The sequence below is a fragment of the Bubalus bubalis genome, chromosome 11, assembly GCF_019923935.1.
Source record: "Bubalus bubalis isolate 160015118507 breed Murrah chromosome 11, NDDB_SH_1, whole genome shotgun sequence".
Taxonomy (NCBI): domain Eukaryota; kingdom Metazoa; phylum Chordata; class Mammalia; order Artiodactyla; family Bovidae; genus Bubalus; species Bubalus bubalis.
Window position 1 is genome coordinate 39,436,595 of NC_059167.1, and position 16,375 is coordinate 39,452,969.

General features: G+C 37.3%; 1 long non-coding RNA gene across 1 annotated transcript; it reads right to left on the reverse strand.

Moving 5' to 3' along the window:
* Positions 1-582: 582 nt before the first annotated feature.
* On the reverse strand, positions 583-5,084 carry LOC123328289. The gene is made up of 2 exons (XR_006543133.2): positions 4,905-5,084; positions 583-684 (listed from the first exon to the last, which is right to left on the reverse strand). It is a non-coding gene; the product is annotated as an uncharacterized LOC123328289 (long non-coding RNA).
* Between the last annotated feature and the right edge of the window lie 11,291 nt (positions 5,085-16,375).

The following is a 16,375-nucleotide window of genomic DNA, read 5'->3' on the forward strand; positions in this document are numbered from 1 at the left end:
CCTGAGCGTAATGTGATAAACTCAAGAGCTCCTGGTCAGAGACTTGCAGAATCTCTAATGGAACTCATTATTCTTAGTTTGGATATCATTGCCTATTTTTAAGATTCCTAAAGAATATGAGTCTCTATAAGGTATTTAATCCTGTTCCTCCCCTTCTAGGTCCACATTGCCTCAACAATAATGTCTGCTGGGAGTTTAAATTCTTATTTTGTTCTCTTTTTTATAATTATACTTCCTTCACTTTCAGTTGACATTTAACCTATTTTACCTTTCTCCAAATTGATTTTTACATCCATTTATGGTATGTAGATCATTTTCACCCCTTTAAGGATTTATGAAAATAAGAAAACAACCTCTGGTATATTAAAGATGGCTGAAAAATCTTTGCTATTCCTCCAGTTAAGATGTGAAGTTGAATTGCTCTCCTCTTGAATCTTCTCTGGGTATATGCACTTATTAACCAATGGAATAGAATACAAATTAATTTCTGAAATTATGAGACTAGATAAGAATAATCTTGTGGCTTCTATATTCCCTCTTGGACCTTTAAGTCCCTGTGTAAGAATTCTGACTACTCACCTAGAAATACAATGTGGAGAGGCCCTGAGAGGTCCCAGAAGAGCTCAACTTTCCAGTTCTCCCACAAAGGCACTAATCATGGATAACCATACTGAATCTCCCAGGCTGAAAGAAAGAACAGAAGAAAAGCAACATGGTGATTCTATAAGATGAGACTCAGCTGGAGGCTATGATAAAACAGGAATTTAGAAACCAGCCTAACCATGGCAAAACAGGATAATTCAGCAATAGAAAAACAATTACACCATGAGTAGGGAAACTGCAATAGGGAAAGCAGATATGAGATTGGATTAAAAATAGTAGTAGTTACTGGAGTCAAAAGGAGGAGGTAGCCACAAATATGAGAAGCCTTAAGAGTAGCATATAAATGATCCCCCAATTCTTGACTGACCCCTAACTCTGAATCCAATAATCATAGGGTAAACACTATTTGGAAGACTGACATATATCAGTTACTTCAAAAAAGCTTTCTAAATAAGCCTACCCATTGACTAATTATCATATCTTTTTGGCCACCTTAATATGTAAAGAAACTAAACATATCTAGTCTTATTTTTTGTCCATTGAAATTTACTGTCAGCAGAAATAAAACAGAATTTCAATTTATAAGGTTAGAGGGAATCCTAGGGAACTGAGTAGGTAACTGTAATCATTTCCCCACTAAAATTAAACATTTTCCAAGGATAGGAATGCTGGAATAAATTTATGAGTTGCAATCATGACCTAATCCTTACCCTTCACTTTTTTCCCTGCAGAAGATCAAGATAGTATTCTCTTCATGAAGGTGTTGAAGTATATTTGGTAAAAGGGACAAGAGCATTCTTGGGAAGAAATATGGTGTCTCTTATTTGTACTAAGAGAGGATGGTAAGAGATGATAAAATTGAGTAGACTCCTGGGTTTCTACTGTGATTATAACAATCTCACCATGGTGATCTTTGGCTATGACTAATTGGTTATAAGTTCTCTTAGATTGGAATGTGTGGATGGACCATTAATAAATTATTTAATATATATTTCTGAATAGCCCCAGAATTGTGAATAGAGGCCTGATTATAGCCACAATGATAGAAAATCTCCACTTGAATCAGTTCACAGAAACTTCTCCAAATACATAATTTTTGTCAGTTCTACTTATTTTTTCCTTAGGCATACTTCCTATTAAACGTTCACAGTATTAACTCATATTAGTACTTATCACTATATGAATGTCTTATCTCCAAAACTAATCTGTAATTTTCTTCAAGTAGGAGCCATGTTTTATGATTCTTCTCATTTCCTGAAGATCCTACTAGCTCAACAATGAACATATGTGATCCATATGTAATGACTTTACTAAATTGACTGGACACAATGTCTAGACAGGAAGTGACTATTAATTTTTGCCAACACTGAATTTTCCCTATCCCTGGAAAATATCTTGGAAAGATAATAGTTTCTGATCTTGGTTTTTTTGTTGTTTTTTTTTTCTGTTCACTTTTAGACATTCAAATATCTTCTGAATGTAATTCTATGTTTATGTAGCATAAAAATAATCACATATGTTTTAATCTTCCCACAAATCCTCCAATAACACATGCTAATCAATAAAATGCAAAACTCTCATTAAAGGGGGGTATAGAGAGAACAAAGCTTAACCTAACATAGGCCATTTATGACAAATCTACAGTTTACATCAGACTCAAAGATGAAAAGCTGAAAGCCTTTTCTCTAAAATCATGAAGACAGACATGCCCACTCTGATCACTTCTATTTAACACAGTATTATCAGTCCTAGCCACAACAATCAGACAAGAAAAATAAATAAAAGACATCCACACTGGAAATGAAGTAGGGAAATTATCACTGTTTGTGGATAATACAATACTATATATTGAAAACCCTAAAGCTTCCACAAAAAAGCACTAGAATTATTAAATGAATTCAGTAAAGTCGCAGGACACAAGATTAATATACAGAACTCTGTTGTTTTTTTATACACTAATAATGAACTGAACTGAACTGAATGAACCATCAGAAAGCGAAATTAAGGAAATAATTCTATTTAAAATTGTACCAAAAAGAATGCCTAGAAATAAGTTTAACCAAGGAGGTGAAAGACCTATACTCTGAAAATGATAAAACGTGAATAAAGGAAATTAAGATTGATACAGATAAATGGAAAGATATCCTCTGTTTATGGTTTTGGAAGAATTAGTATTATTAAAATGTCCATACTATCCAAAACAATCTAAAGATTTAATGCAATCTCTATCAAAATACCTATGACATTTTTCACAGAACTAGAAAAAAACCATGCTAATATTTATATGGAACCATAAAAGACTCAGAGCTGCCAAAGCAATCTTAAGAAAAAAAGAACAAAGCTGTAGGTACTGAACTCCTGGACTTCAGACAATACTTCAAAGCTTCAGAAATCAGAACAGCATGGTGCCAGCACATAAAAACAGACACATGGATCAACAGAACAGAACAGAGAGCCCAGAAATAGACCTAAGCACTCATAGTCTATTAATATATGACAGAGGACGCACAAATATATAATGGAGAAAAGACAGTCTTTTCAGTATGTAGTGCTGGGGAAAATGGACAGTTACATGTGAAAGAATGAGATTAGAACATTTCCTCAAAACATATACAAAATTTACTCAAAATGTATTAAAGGCCTAAATATAAGACCTGAAACCATGAAACTCCTAGCAAAAACATCTTTCAAAAACAAAGGTAAAATAAAGATATTTTTAGATAAATAAAAGTTTAGAGAATTTATAGTTAGCAGATAAGAATGATAAGAAATGATAAATAAAACCTTTTTTGGTTGAAAGGAATTCCAAGTTAATGGAGTTAAGGGTCTACCAGATTTTTAAAAAAACCACTGTATAAGGTCACTTTGTGGATAAATATGAAAGACAATTTTTATGTTCTTAAATACCTTTTTTTTTTTTTTACTTTTAAGATCTACTTTTTAGCAACTTTCAAATGTACAACACATATTGCTAATTATTATCACTATGTTGTCATTACATCCCCAGGAATTAGTTATTTTGTAACTGAAAAATTCTGTAGCTTTGACCACCTTCACCCATTTCACATACTACTACTGCTGCTGCTAAGTCGCTTCAGTCGTGTCTGACTCTGTGCGACCCCATAGATGGCAGCCCACCAGGCTCCCCCGTCCCTGGGATTCTCCAGGCAAGAACACTGGAGTGGGTTGCCATTTCCTTCTCCAATGCATGAGAGTGAAAAGTGAAAGTGAAGTCGCTCAGTTGTGTCCGACTCTTCGCGATCCCATGGACTGCAACCCACCAGGCTCCTCCGTCCATGGGATTTTCCAAGCAAGAGTACTGGAGTAGGATGCCATTGCCTTCTCCGTTTCACATACTACCTTCTCCCAATAACCTCTTGCACATGGCATTCTTTAACAATAGGACCCAGAGCTTTGTCCCAAGAGTTCACAAAACTCTTTGCAACAATTTGGAAAGAACACTGAGATCCAAGGAATGAGTATGCAGGGAATGAGAGAAAGATGTCTCTACTGACTCTTTGCTTTCCTTGATAATACCTGGAATTTATAAAAAGAGCTTTAAATTTTTACAAAGCACCTACTCCTTGCATTATTACCTTTTCCCTCACATAGTCCTTGAGATGGAGATTTTATGATGATCCCTAAATACATACAAGAAAAATCTGATCAGAGATGTTAATTTATCCATGATAAGCAAATGAAGCCAGAAGCAACTCCTGGATTACAGCATTTTAATTATAAAAGAGTTTAAAAATCATCTAGTTGAGAAGGTTTTTTCACCTAGGGTCCACCAACCCTCAAATGGTCCTTGAGGGTCCATAATTTGGATGGGAAGAGTATTGTGTTCTTTTAAACTAACCTATAACTGTAATCTAGCACTTCCTTCTATTATAATTGTAAACCACAAACCATTTAATACTTAAATACTTTTAAGTCAATTGACTATAGCAAAAAGTCATATAGTATGGAGTTCATAACATAGATAGAAGTAATACCTGGACAAGGATGGTACAAAGGATGGTAAAATTGAATTATTAACATAATATTACAAGATTTTTATTTTACATGAGTAGTCCTTTAATAGTAATTTAATATAGACAGTTATAAATTAAGGAAACACATTTTCATCCTAAGAATAACTATATGTTAAAAAAAAACAAAAAACAAATATCAAATGTATAGCTAAATCCAAAAGAGGAGAAGGAGGGATGGAACATCAAAAATATTTGAAGAGAAGACAGAAAATGGGGTGTAAAAGAAAACACAAAGAGAAAAAAAAGAAAACTAGAAATTAGACTTACATTCAACCATATAAACCTTTACATCAAATGTAAATACCGGAGTCTTATTAAAAGGAAGGGATTGTCACAATGAATAAGATGAATGAATGAATGAAAGTCACTCAGTCATGTCCGACTCTTTGCCACTCCATGAATTTTAGCCCGCCAGGCTTCTGTGTCCATGGAATTTTCCAGGCAAGAACACTGGAATAGGTTGCCATTTCCTTCTCCAGGGGATCTTCCAGACCCAGGGATGGAATCCAGGTTTCCTGCACAGCAGAGAGATCCTTTACTGTCTGAGCCACAAGGAAAATTAAACCCAAGTAAATGCCTTTCACAGGAAATACTTTAATTTCAAGGACACACAAAGGGAATTTTGCTTCAGGCCATTTGTAGTAACAGCAACTAAATACCCCTACTATCAAAAAAAAAAAAAAAAACCCAACAACTTTCAAAAACTAAGAAAAATTGTTGAAATAATAGTTTCTAGATACTACACAGAGCAGAACCATGATTTCTAAGAAAGAACAAACAAACAAGATGAACTCTATAAAAGCACTGGTTTGCCGACAGTTTCTAGGTCATGGTCAGTGAAAGAAACCCATGTACTGCCTACCATTCTTGATGATTTGAGAAGATAGAAATTGGGCTGAAGAAGATAATGGTGGAATTTGGGAGGCAGAATGTTGAAGGGGCAATGCAAACACAGAAAGCTACAAAATACTAGTGATTTAGTGCAAGAGTTGAGAAAAAGAAGTAAAAGCCTGAAATGTAAGTAAAATTGACTTTATTTGCTAATAGCATAATCCTTTATTTAGAAAATCCTGAGGAATTCACACAGAAGGAACTAGAATGCCTAAGTAAGCTTGGTAAATTCAGCTCAGCTCAGTTCAGTTCAGTCTGTCAGTCGCGTCCGACTCTCTGCGACTCCATGAATCAAAGCACGCCAGGCCTCCCTGTCCATCACAAACTCCCGGAGTTTACCCAAACTCATGTCCATCAGTCGGTGATGCCATCCAGCCATCTCAGGCTCTGTCGTCTTCTTCTCCTCCTGCCCCCAATCCCTCTCAGCATCAGGGTCTTTTCAAATGAGTCAACTCTTCGCATGAGGTGGCCAAAGTATTGGAGTTTCAGCTTCAGCATCAGTCCTTCCATTGAACACTCAGGACTAATCTCCTTTAGGGTGGACTGGTTGGATCTCCTTGCAGTCCAAGGGACTCTCAAGAGTCTTCTCCAACACCACAGTTCAAAAGCATCAATTCTTCAGCGCTCAGCTTTCTTCACAGTCCAACTCTCACATCCATACACGACTACTGGAAAAACCATAGCCTTGACTAGATGGACTTGGTTGGCAAAGTAACGTCTCTGCTTTTCAATATGCTATCTAGGTTGGTAATAACCTTCCTTTCAAGGAGTAAGTGTCTTTTAATTTCATGGCTGCAATCACCATCTGCAGTGATTTTGGAGCCCCCCCCCAAAAAAAGTCTGACATTGTTTCCACCATTTCCCCATCTATTTGCCATGAAGTGATGGGACCAGATGCCATTATCTTAGTTTTCTGAATGTTGAGCTTTAAGCCAACTTTTTCACTCTCCTCTTTCACTTTCATCAAGAGGCTTTTTAGTTCCTCTTCACTTTCTGACGTAAGGGTGGTGTCATCTGCATATCTGAGGTTATTGATATTTCTCCCAGCAATCTGGATTCCAGCTTGTGCTTCATACAGCCCAATGTTTCTCATGATGTACTCTGCATATAAGTTAAATAAGCAGGGTGACAATATACAGCCTTGACATACTCCTTTTCCTCTTTGGAACCAGTCTGTTGTTCCATGTCCAGTTCTAACTGTTGCTTCCTAACCTGCATACAAATTTCTCAAGAGGCAGGTCAGGTGGTCTGGTATTCCCATCTCTTTCAGAATTTTCCACAGTTTATTGTGATCCACACAGTCAAAGGCTTTGGCATAGTCAAAAAAGTAGAAATAGACGTTTTTCTGGAACTCTCTTGCTTTTTTGATGATCCAGCGGATGTTGGCAATTTGATCTCTGGTTCCTCTGCCTTTTCTAAAACTAGCTTGAGCATCTGGAAGTTCACGGGTCATGAATTGCTGAAGCCTGGCTTGGAGAATTTTGAGCATTACTTTACTAGCATGTGAAATGAGTGCAATTGTGTGGTAGTCTGAGCATTCTTTGGCATTGCCTTTCTTTGGGATTGGAATGAAACTGACCTTTTCCAGTCCTGTGGCCACTGCTGAGTTTTCCAAAAATGCTGGCATATTGAGTGCAGCACTTTCAGAGCATCATCTTTCAGGATTTGAAATAGCTCAACTGGAATTCCCTCACCTCCACTAGCTTTTTTGTAGTGATGCTTTCTAAGGCCCACTTGACTTCACATTCCAGGATGTATGGCTCTAGGTGAGTGATCACACCATCATGATTATCTGGGTCATGAAGATCTTTTTGTACAGTTATTTTGTGTATTCTTGCCATCTCTTCTTAATATCTTCTTCTTCTGTTAGGTCCATGCCATTTCTGTCCTTTATAGAGCCCATATTTACATGAAATGTTCCCTTGGTATCTCTAATTTTCTTGAAGAGATCTCTAGTCTTTCCCATTCTGTTGTTTTCCTCTATTTCTTTGCATTGATCACTGAGGAAGGCTTTCTTATCTCTCCTTGCTATTCTTTGGAACTCTGCATTCAGATGCTTATATCTTTCCTTTTCGCCTTTGCTTTTCACTTCTCTTCTTTTCATAGCTATTTGTAAGGCTTCCCCAGACAGCCATTTTTCTTTTTTGCATTTATTTTCCATGGGGATGGTCTTGATCCCTGTATCCTGTTCAATGTCACGAACCTCATTCCATAGTTCATCAGGCACTCTATCTATCAGATCTAGTCCCTTAAATCTATTTCTCACTTCCACTCTATAATCATAAGGGATTTGATTTGGGTCAGACCTGAATGGTCTAGTGGTTTTCCCTACGTTCTTCAGTTTAAGTCTGAATTTGGTAATAAGAAGTTCATAATCTGAGCCACAGTCAGCTGTCGGTCTTGTTTTTGCTGACTGTATAGAGCTTCTCCATCTTTGGCTGCAAAGAATATAATCAATCTGATTTGGTGTTGACTATCTGGTGATGTCCATGTGTAGAGTCTTTCTTGTGTTATTGGAAGAGGTTGTTTGCTATGACCATTGCATTCTCTTGGCAAAACTCTATTAGCATTTGCCCTGCTTCATTCCGTACTCCAAGGCCAAATTTGCCTGTTACTCCAGATGTTTCTTGACTTCCTACTTTTGCATTCCAGTCCCCTATAATGAAAAAGACATCTTTTTGGGGTGTTAGTTCTATAGAACCGTTCAGCTTTAGCTTCTTCAGCATTACTGGTTGGGGCATAGGCTCTCCAGTAATGCTGAAGAGCTTGGTAAACTTGTATGCAATGTAGTTAATCCATGAAAAAACCAACTGTATGTCTATGTAAGTGAAAAAATTATAAATTGATTTAAAATTACTATTACTGTACTATCAAAGAAAGAATGACACTGAAATCCTTAGAGATATATTTAGTGCATGAAACATACACTGAAAAGGATAAAATACTGCTGCAAGAAATTAAAGACCTAAATAAAGGAAGGGTGATACCATGTTCATGAATCAAGACTCAATATTTTTAAGATGGCAATTCTTATCCCAAAGTAATCCCTTGATTAAAAGCAACCCCAATCAAAATCACAAGACATTTTTTAATTTAAAAAATTGATTCTGAAATTATATGGAAATGCAAAGGATTTAGAATAGCCAAAATAATTCTGAAACAGATCAAAGTTGGAGGACTTACACTACCTGGTTTCAAGGCTTACTATGGGACTGTGGTAATCAAGAAACAGTGATCTAAAAATAGATCCACATATATAAACTGAGATGAAGTTCAACAAAATTTTCAAGGCTGTTCGATGGGTAAAGTATATTATTTTTGACAAAGACTGCTGGGAAACTAGATATCTATATGTAAAATAAATGAATACCTATTCATCTTATATCCTAAAATTTACTTGAAATGCATTATTCATATATGTTTAAATGTCACAAAGTAATTATTTCAGAAGTAAATATAAAAGAAAGACCAAGATTTTCAGACACAGAAAACTTGAACCATAAAATAAAAAGTATCTGTCTTCATTAAATTAAAACCGTGGTGTTCATAAAACATTATTTAGAACATAAAAAAGATAATCCACAGCCTTGGGGAATATTTTCAAAACACACAACATAATAAAATTATATGCTGAATAAAAAAAAACATAGCCCCCCCAAAATTGGAGAAAACTTTTGAACAAAAAATCACAAGGTTACACAAATGGCTAATATGCATATTCATACATGCTCAACTTCATCTATTATCAGAAAATGTAACTTATGACCACATGAGATATCACTGCATAACTGCTAGAATAGCTCAAATTACAAAGATTGATTAAGCCAAGGGTTGGTGAGAATGTGGAATAACATGAATTCTCAGCCCACTAGTGCTAATGCAGAATGGTACAAAATGATATACCCACATAAGAAAAGACTGTGTCACTTTCATATAAGGATAAACATAAATTTTACTATATGACCCAGTCTCTCACTCAGAGTATTTACTCAAGAGAAATGAAAACTTATATACATAAAAAGATATATATTTGGGTATGCATAACAGGTTTATTCATAAGAACTAAAATCTGGAATTTCCATAACAATAGCTATCCAGACATTATTAATATACAGATACTCCAGTTAAAACAGTATTGTGAATTACAGGCAGACCAATAAACCAATGCAACAGAATACAGTCCTGATACATGAATACTATAAATGGGAGTCATGTCAAAAATGACATTACTGAGTACAGAAAGAATTTGTTATTATATAAATTGTTCTGGGATTATTGTATATGCATATAAACATCCATTGGATCATTGAAAAAGTGAAAGAATTCCAGAAAATCATCTACTTCTGCTTTACTGACTGTGCCAAAGCCTTTGACTGTGTGATCACAACAAACTGTGGAAAATTCTGAAAGAGATGGGAATACCAGACCACCTGACCTGCCTCTTGAGAAACCTATATGCAGGTCAGGAAGCAACAGTTAGAACTGGACATGGAACAACAGAGTGGTTCCAAATAGGAAAAGGAGTACATCAAGGCTGTATATTGTCACCCTGCTTAGTACTTTTGCCTGGAAAATCCCATGGACAGAGGAGCCTGGTGGGGTCGCTAGGAGTCAGACACAACTGAGCAACTTCACTTTCACTTTCTTTAACTTATATGCAGAGCACATCATGAGAAATGCTGGACTGGATGAAGCACAAGCAGGAGTCAAGATTGCCGGGAGAAATCTCAATAACCTCAGATATGCAGATGACACCACCCTATGGCAGAAAGTGAAGAGGAACTAAAGAGCCTCTTGGTAAGAGTGAAAGAGGAGAGTGAAAATGTTGGCTTAAAACCGAACATTCAGAAAACTAAGATCATGGCATCTGGTCCCATCACTTCATGGCAAATAGATGGGGAAACAATGGAAACAGTGGCAGACTTTATTTTGGGGGGGCTCCAAAATCACTGTAGATGGTATTGCAGCCATGAAATTAAAAGATACTTGCTCCTTGAAAGAAAAGCTATGACCAACCTAGACAGCCTATTAAAAAGCAGAGACATTACTTTGCCAACAAAGGTCCATCTAGTCAAAGCTACAGTTTTTCCAGTAGTCATGTATGGATGTGAGAGTTGGAGTATAAAGAAAGCTGAACACTTAAGAATTGATGCTTTTGAACTGTGGTGTTGGAGAAGACTCTTGAGAATCCCTTTGACACCAAGGAGATCCAACCAGTCCATCCTAAAGGATATCAGTCCTGAATGTTCATTGGAAGGACTGATGTTGAAGCTGAAACTTCAATACTTTGGCCACCTGATGTGAAGAACTGACTCATTTGAAAAGACTTTGATGCTGGGAAAGACTGAAGGCAGGAGGAGAAAGGGATGACAGAAGATGAGATGGTTGGATGGCCTCACCAACTCAATGGACATGAGTTTGAGTAAACTCCAAGAGTTGGTAATGGACAGGGATGCCTTGTGTGCTGTGGTCCATGGGTTTGCAAAGAGTCAGACATGACTGAGCAACTGAACTGAACTAATATAAACAAAGCAAATCTATTTCTGTTCACAGCATGCACAAAATTTAATTCCAAATGGAATGCATATGTGAATGTGAAGGGTCAAACAAAGAAACATTTAGTGGACAAAATAGAATATCTTTATGATCTTGATGTAGATAAAGATAAAATTTAGTCTAATCAAAAACTTTAAAAAGACTGGGCTATATCAAAATTAAGAACTTTTCTTCCTCAAAAAACACTATTAAATGAGTGAAAATATAAGGTATAGAATGTAAGAAGGAAGATATTTGCAATATCCAAAGAAGAATTTATACCCATAATATGCAAGGGGGGGGAAAAAAAGCAACCCTACAAAGCAATAAAGGAAATATAGGCAATCTATTTTAAAAATTGGCCAAAAAAATCAAGAAGTACTTCAGAATCTATCCAAATTACCAGTGAACATAAGGAAGAGTGTTCTGTTTCCTTAGTCATTAGAGAAAGGAAAATTATAATGCTTACCATTATATGTTACCAGAACGCATGAAGGAAAAAACACAGCAGATACAAAGAGTTGCAGAAGTACAGAATCTATAACTCTCATAACACTCCTGGTGGGAGTGCAAGTTGGTATAAACAAATTGGGAAATTGTTTTTCAGTGTTTGCTAAAGCTGAAGATATACCTTCTGACCCCAAAGTTTTACGTCTAGGTATTCCCCTACCAAAATTCAATTCCTATTTCACCAAACCATTTTTACCAAAATTGTCAAACTGCCACCATTCAAAATAGTCCAAGATTCACCTACATTAGAAGGAATATATAAAATTGTGAGGTATTGGCATAATAGAAAACTATATACACTTTTAGAAGAAAGAAACATGAGAATCAAAGGAATATATATTATGGGATTATATTGCTATTAAGTTAAAATATCCAGATATAATTTTTAGTCTTAGATATCAATCTAGTGGTTACACTTGGGTATTAATTAAAACTTTGGCCACCTCATGTGAAGAGTTGACTCATTGGAAAAGACTCTGATGCTGGGAGGGATTGGGGGCAAGAGGAGAAGGGGACGACAGAGGATGAGATGGCTGGATGGCATCACTGACTCGATGGATGCGAGTCTGAGTGAACTCCAGGAGTTGGTGATGGACAGGGAGGCCTGGCGTGCTGTGATTCATGGGATCGCAAAGAGTCGGACATGACTGAGTGACTGATCTGATCTGATCTGATCTGATCAAAACTGTACAGAGTTTGAGGGGCTCTTGGGGTGCTCAAAAAGCTCTTCTTCTTTAGTTGGATAGGTATGTCTTGAATAAATCTACCCAGGTATGCTCAGTAGGTAAAATTCATTAATATGTACATTCATAATTTGTATACTTTCCAGGAAATGTGTATGATGCATTGCAATTAAAATTGCAGAGACTCTAAGAAAGATAGAGAATAGAGAAAAATGATGGAAAGCCAAGGAAATCATAGTGAAAAACTGACCCTTAGCTCTGGCACAGTGTTGAATTAACTTTGGGATTGCCCTATTCCAGACTTCTCTTCTTGGATATGTTTTTTCTTTGTTAAGCCAATTTCATCCTTTTTTTTTTTTTTTTTGGCTAAGCTCAGTCTTCATTGCTACTCTTGCACTTTCTCTAGTTACAGAGGCTACTCTCTAGCTGTGGTGCATGGGCTTCTCATTGTGGTTGCTTCTCGTTGCAGAGCACAGGCTCTAGGCGTGTGGGCTTCAGTAGTTGTGGCACACAGGCTCAGTTGCCCTGAGGTATATGGGATCTTTCTGAACCAGGGATCAAATCTGTGTCCCCTGCATTGGCAGGTGGATTCTTAACCACTGGACTACCAGGGAAGTCCAGGCCAATTTAAATGTGATAATCTATTTCTTGCAGCCAAACATCTTAATTGATACAGGACTGATATAAATTTGTACAAAAGTATTTTTTGTTGCCCATTTCACAAGTACTCTGTGGGAAATGAAAGAAAAGAATTCTCCTCCCCACACACATTTTTTAACATAGTGTTGAGAAAAACTAGTACATCTTGATCTTGCTATAGATGAAAATGAGGCATCACAATCATATGGTTTTGCAGCAATACCATTTTACATGGAAGAAAAAAATCATGCGTAGGCAATAACAATTGCTTATAATTTCCATTACGTTCTTTGTTTCAGTTTACCTCCTGAGAGTCCTAGACATCAACGTTAGACTTTCCAGCCCTGACAAGGTGACTTAGGAAAGTTTCTGACCCCTTGACTTGTCCATGTTATGAAAACAGTAAAATGTTTCTGAATTTTCATTTTATACATTGATGTCAACAAATCTCATTCAAACAGACATCTCTTCCAAGAGACTAACTTGCAGTTTCAGTTCAATAAATTTGTGTCCCCTTCAGGTTTAAAAAGGGGTTTCCCCAATGACTCAGTGGGTAAAGAATCTGCCTGCAATGCAGGAGACAGAAGAGATACAGGTTCAATCCCTGGTTTGGGAAGATGCCCTGGAGGAGAAAGTGGCAACCCACTCCAGCATTCTTGCCTGAAAAATCCCATGGACTGAGGAACCTGGCAGGCTACAGTTCAGGGACTGCAGAGTCAGACACCTCTGAGTATTCAAGCACAGGTTTAAAAGTGTTCTCAAAAATCATATCTCACATAATTCAATGAGTTCTTTAAGAATCATTTGTGACATAATTGCAATCTTGTGACAAAATATGCACCAAGTGCCCTTCATTTCAGAGAAGGCAATGGCACCCCACTCCAGTACTATTGCTTGGAAAATCCCATGGACGGAGGAGCCTGGTAGGCTGCAGTCCATGGGATCGCAAAGAGTCGGACATGACTGCACAACTTCACTTTCAGTTTTCACTCTCATGCATTGGAGAAGGAAATGGCAACCCACTCCAGTGTTCTTGCCTGGAGAATCCCAGGGACGGGGGAGCCTGGTGGGCTGCTGTCTATGGGGTTGCACAGAGTCGGGCACGACTGAAGCAACTTAGCAGCAGCAGCAGCAGCCCTTCATTTATCTTATAATTTATATGAAATCATCCCATAGGTTAGGTGCTGAATAACGCTCACTTTGTACTCTAAGACAGTCCTAACAATTTTCTTTTTAGATCCACAGAAGGTCTTTCACAGATTCCATGTGAACTCTGATTCTCTCTTGCTAAGTAGAGAGTTCTACTTCTTCATTGTCTCCAAATTTCTTTCCAGGGCTTTGCTCATATTCAATTAACACTGAAACTTGGCATCAAGGCAAGTATTTCAAGCTTTATTTGGCTTCAACTGGTAGTCAATCTGATACAGATTGACTGGATGACATTTTACGTTTCCTGGGGCCTACCAAAGTTTTTTTTTTTTTTTTTTTCTTTCTATTATTCAATCTACCAATTACTTCATCTGATTTTGGAATGAAGGCAAACAAATTTCTACAGATGGAGGCCATTCGCTCATTGAACTTTAAATAAAGCATCCAGCACTGTATACTATTTATACTTTCAAAATTGCATCAGAATGCAAGGAAAAATAACACCTAAATAAATCCAAGGTAAAGCTGTCAAGTTGTTTATTCTGTCATCGATCCCTGACAGATTTCAGATTGTTGGTATCAGATGGTACTATTAGGCAAGATCAAAATTGCCCTTGCCCATTTTGACAACCTCTCAGTTATCATCTGCATCTTTATTGCTTCAGATGAACTTCTTCACTGACATATTGATTTGATTAGGTGGCACCTCAAAGCCAAGTTTTTATGGAGATTAATGATCAAATATGTAATCTGTAATTAAGCCTGTAATTTTAGAATGTGTTCCTGGGGCAGACTTTGAAATAGAGTACTGATTGAAGGTCTGGGGAAGAATTCTCACAGAATATACACTTCTGTATACCCAGGCCAGAACTGGGAATGAGGAGAAGCTGACCTGCACTGTGGTTGCACCTGAGACAACAGTATTGCCTATAGGCTGGTGGCAGGGAGGTTACTCTGAAAAGCTACAATAGCCCTTTGGAGTTCTCGTAAACTGAGGCGGGGGGTGAGACTCAGGCCTTTGTATCAACACATGAACCAACCATTGGCTGTCAGCCACCCACAATAGGGAGTTATAACCCTAGGATAAGCAGTTCCTTGATGCTGAGAGCAATTATTGGTGAGTGAAACAGATAATAGTCATGGTAGCTCGGAAGCAAGTGTCTTGCACTGAAGAGGGAATGTGGAGTTACCTTAAGAACACCACTTGCTTCTTAAGGTTATTTCCTGGAAATCTCATGGACAGAGGAACTTGGTGAGATGTTGCAAAAGAGGGGCTTCCTAGGTGGCTCAGTGGTAAAGAATCTGCCTGCTAATACAGGCAACATAAAAGACACTGGTTCAATCCTTGGATCAGGAAGATCCCCTGGAGGAGGGCATGGTAACCCACTCCAGTATTCTTGCCTGGAGAATCCCATGGACAGAGGAGCCTGGTGGGCTATAGTCCATAGGGTCGCAAAGAGTCAGACATGACTGAAATGACTTAGCACAGCACACATGGCTATTCCTTAAACCTTCTTGACCCTGATCTTTTAATATTTCTCTTTCAAGGCTGTTCATATCTGAATCCCACACATACCACTTCCAATTCAAGATAGACTACTCCTGTGTTCCCCTAATCTTATGGTTTGGAGAGTCTCACAGAAATGACTCATGGGAAGTTGCTGTTTCATGGTCAGATGTCCTTCTTGAGAGGCATCTGCTGACTTAGCGGAAGAGCTGCCTTTTTTCTACAGATGATATGTTGTTGCTCCAGAACACCAAGAATCAACTTTCTGATTATCCTATTAGAATTTTTTGTAAACTCTACACAGCACTTTTCCTCATTACAGTTGCCATTAATATCATAAGATCTGTCAGGCTACATGCCCAATTGATAGAAATATATGTACCACAGCTTGGGCTTGTTGCATAGTCCTTTTTTTAGTCTGGGCTGTATTCAGTTAGAAACCTTCTGTGACACCCAGTAAATGAGCCAAACAGGGAGAAGAGGTATTACAGAAGAGGGGATCTGGACAAAGAACCACAGTATTTGTTTGAACTAGCTTCCTCAATACAATGGTGTCAATGTGACTCCAGATTTAAAAACAAACCCCTATGTTTTTAATACTGTATTATAAAAGTAATCTTCAAAATTAAAAGCATTTGTGACAAAGAAAAAGAATCAAATGGCTATATTCAGATGCATATGTGGAATGGTCAAATAAGTTACCTCTCCTACAAATGACTAATTAGTACTAAAACACTTATGGGATGGTCAACACAACAAAATAAATTAATTAATGAGTGTGGTGGCAATGGTAAGGGAACATCCTTGTATCACTGAAACTGTGG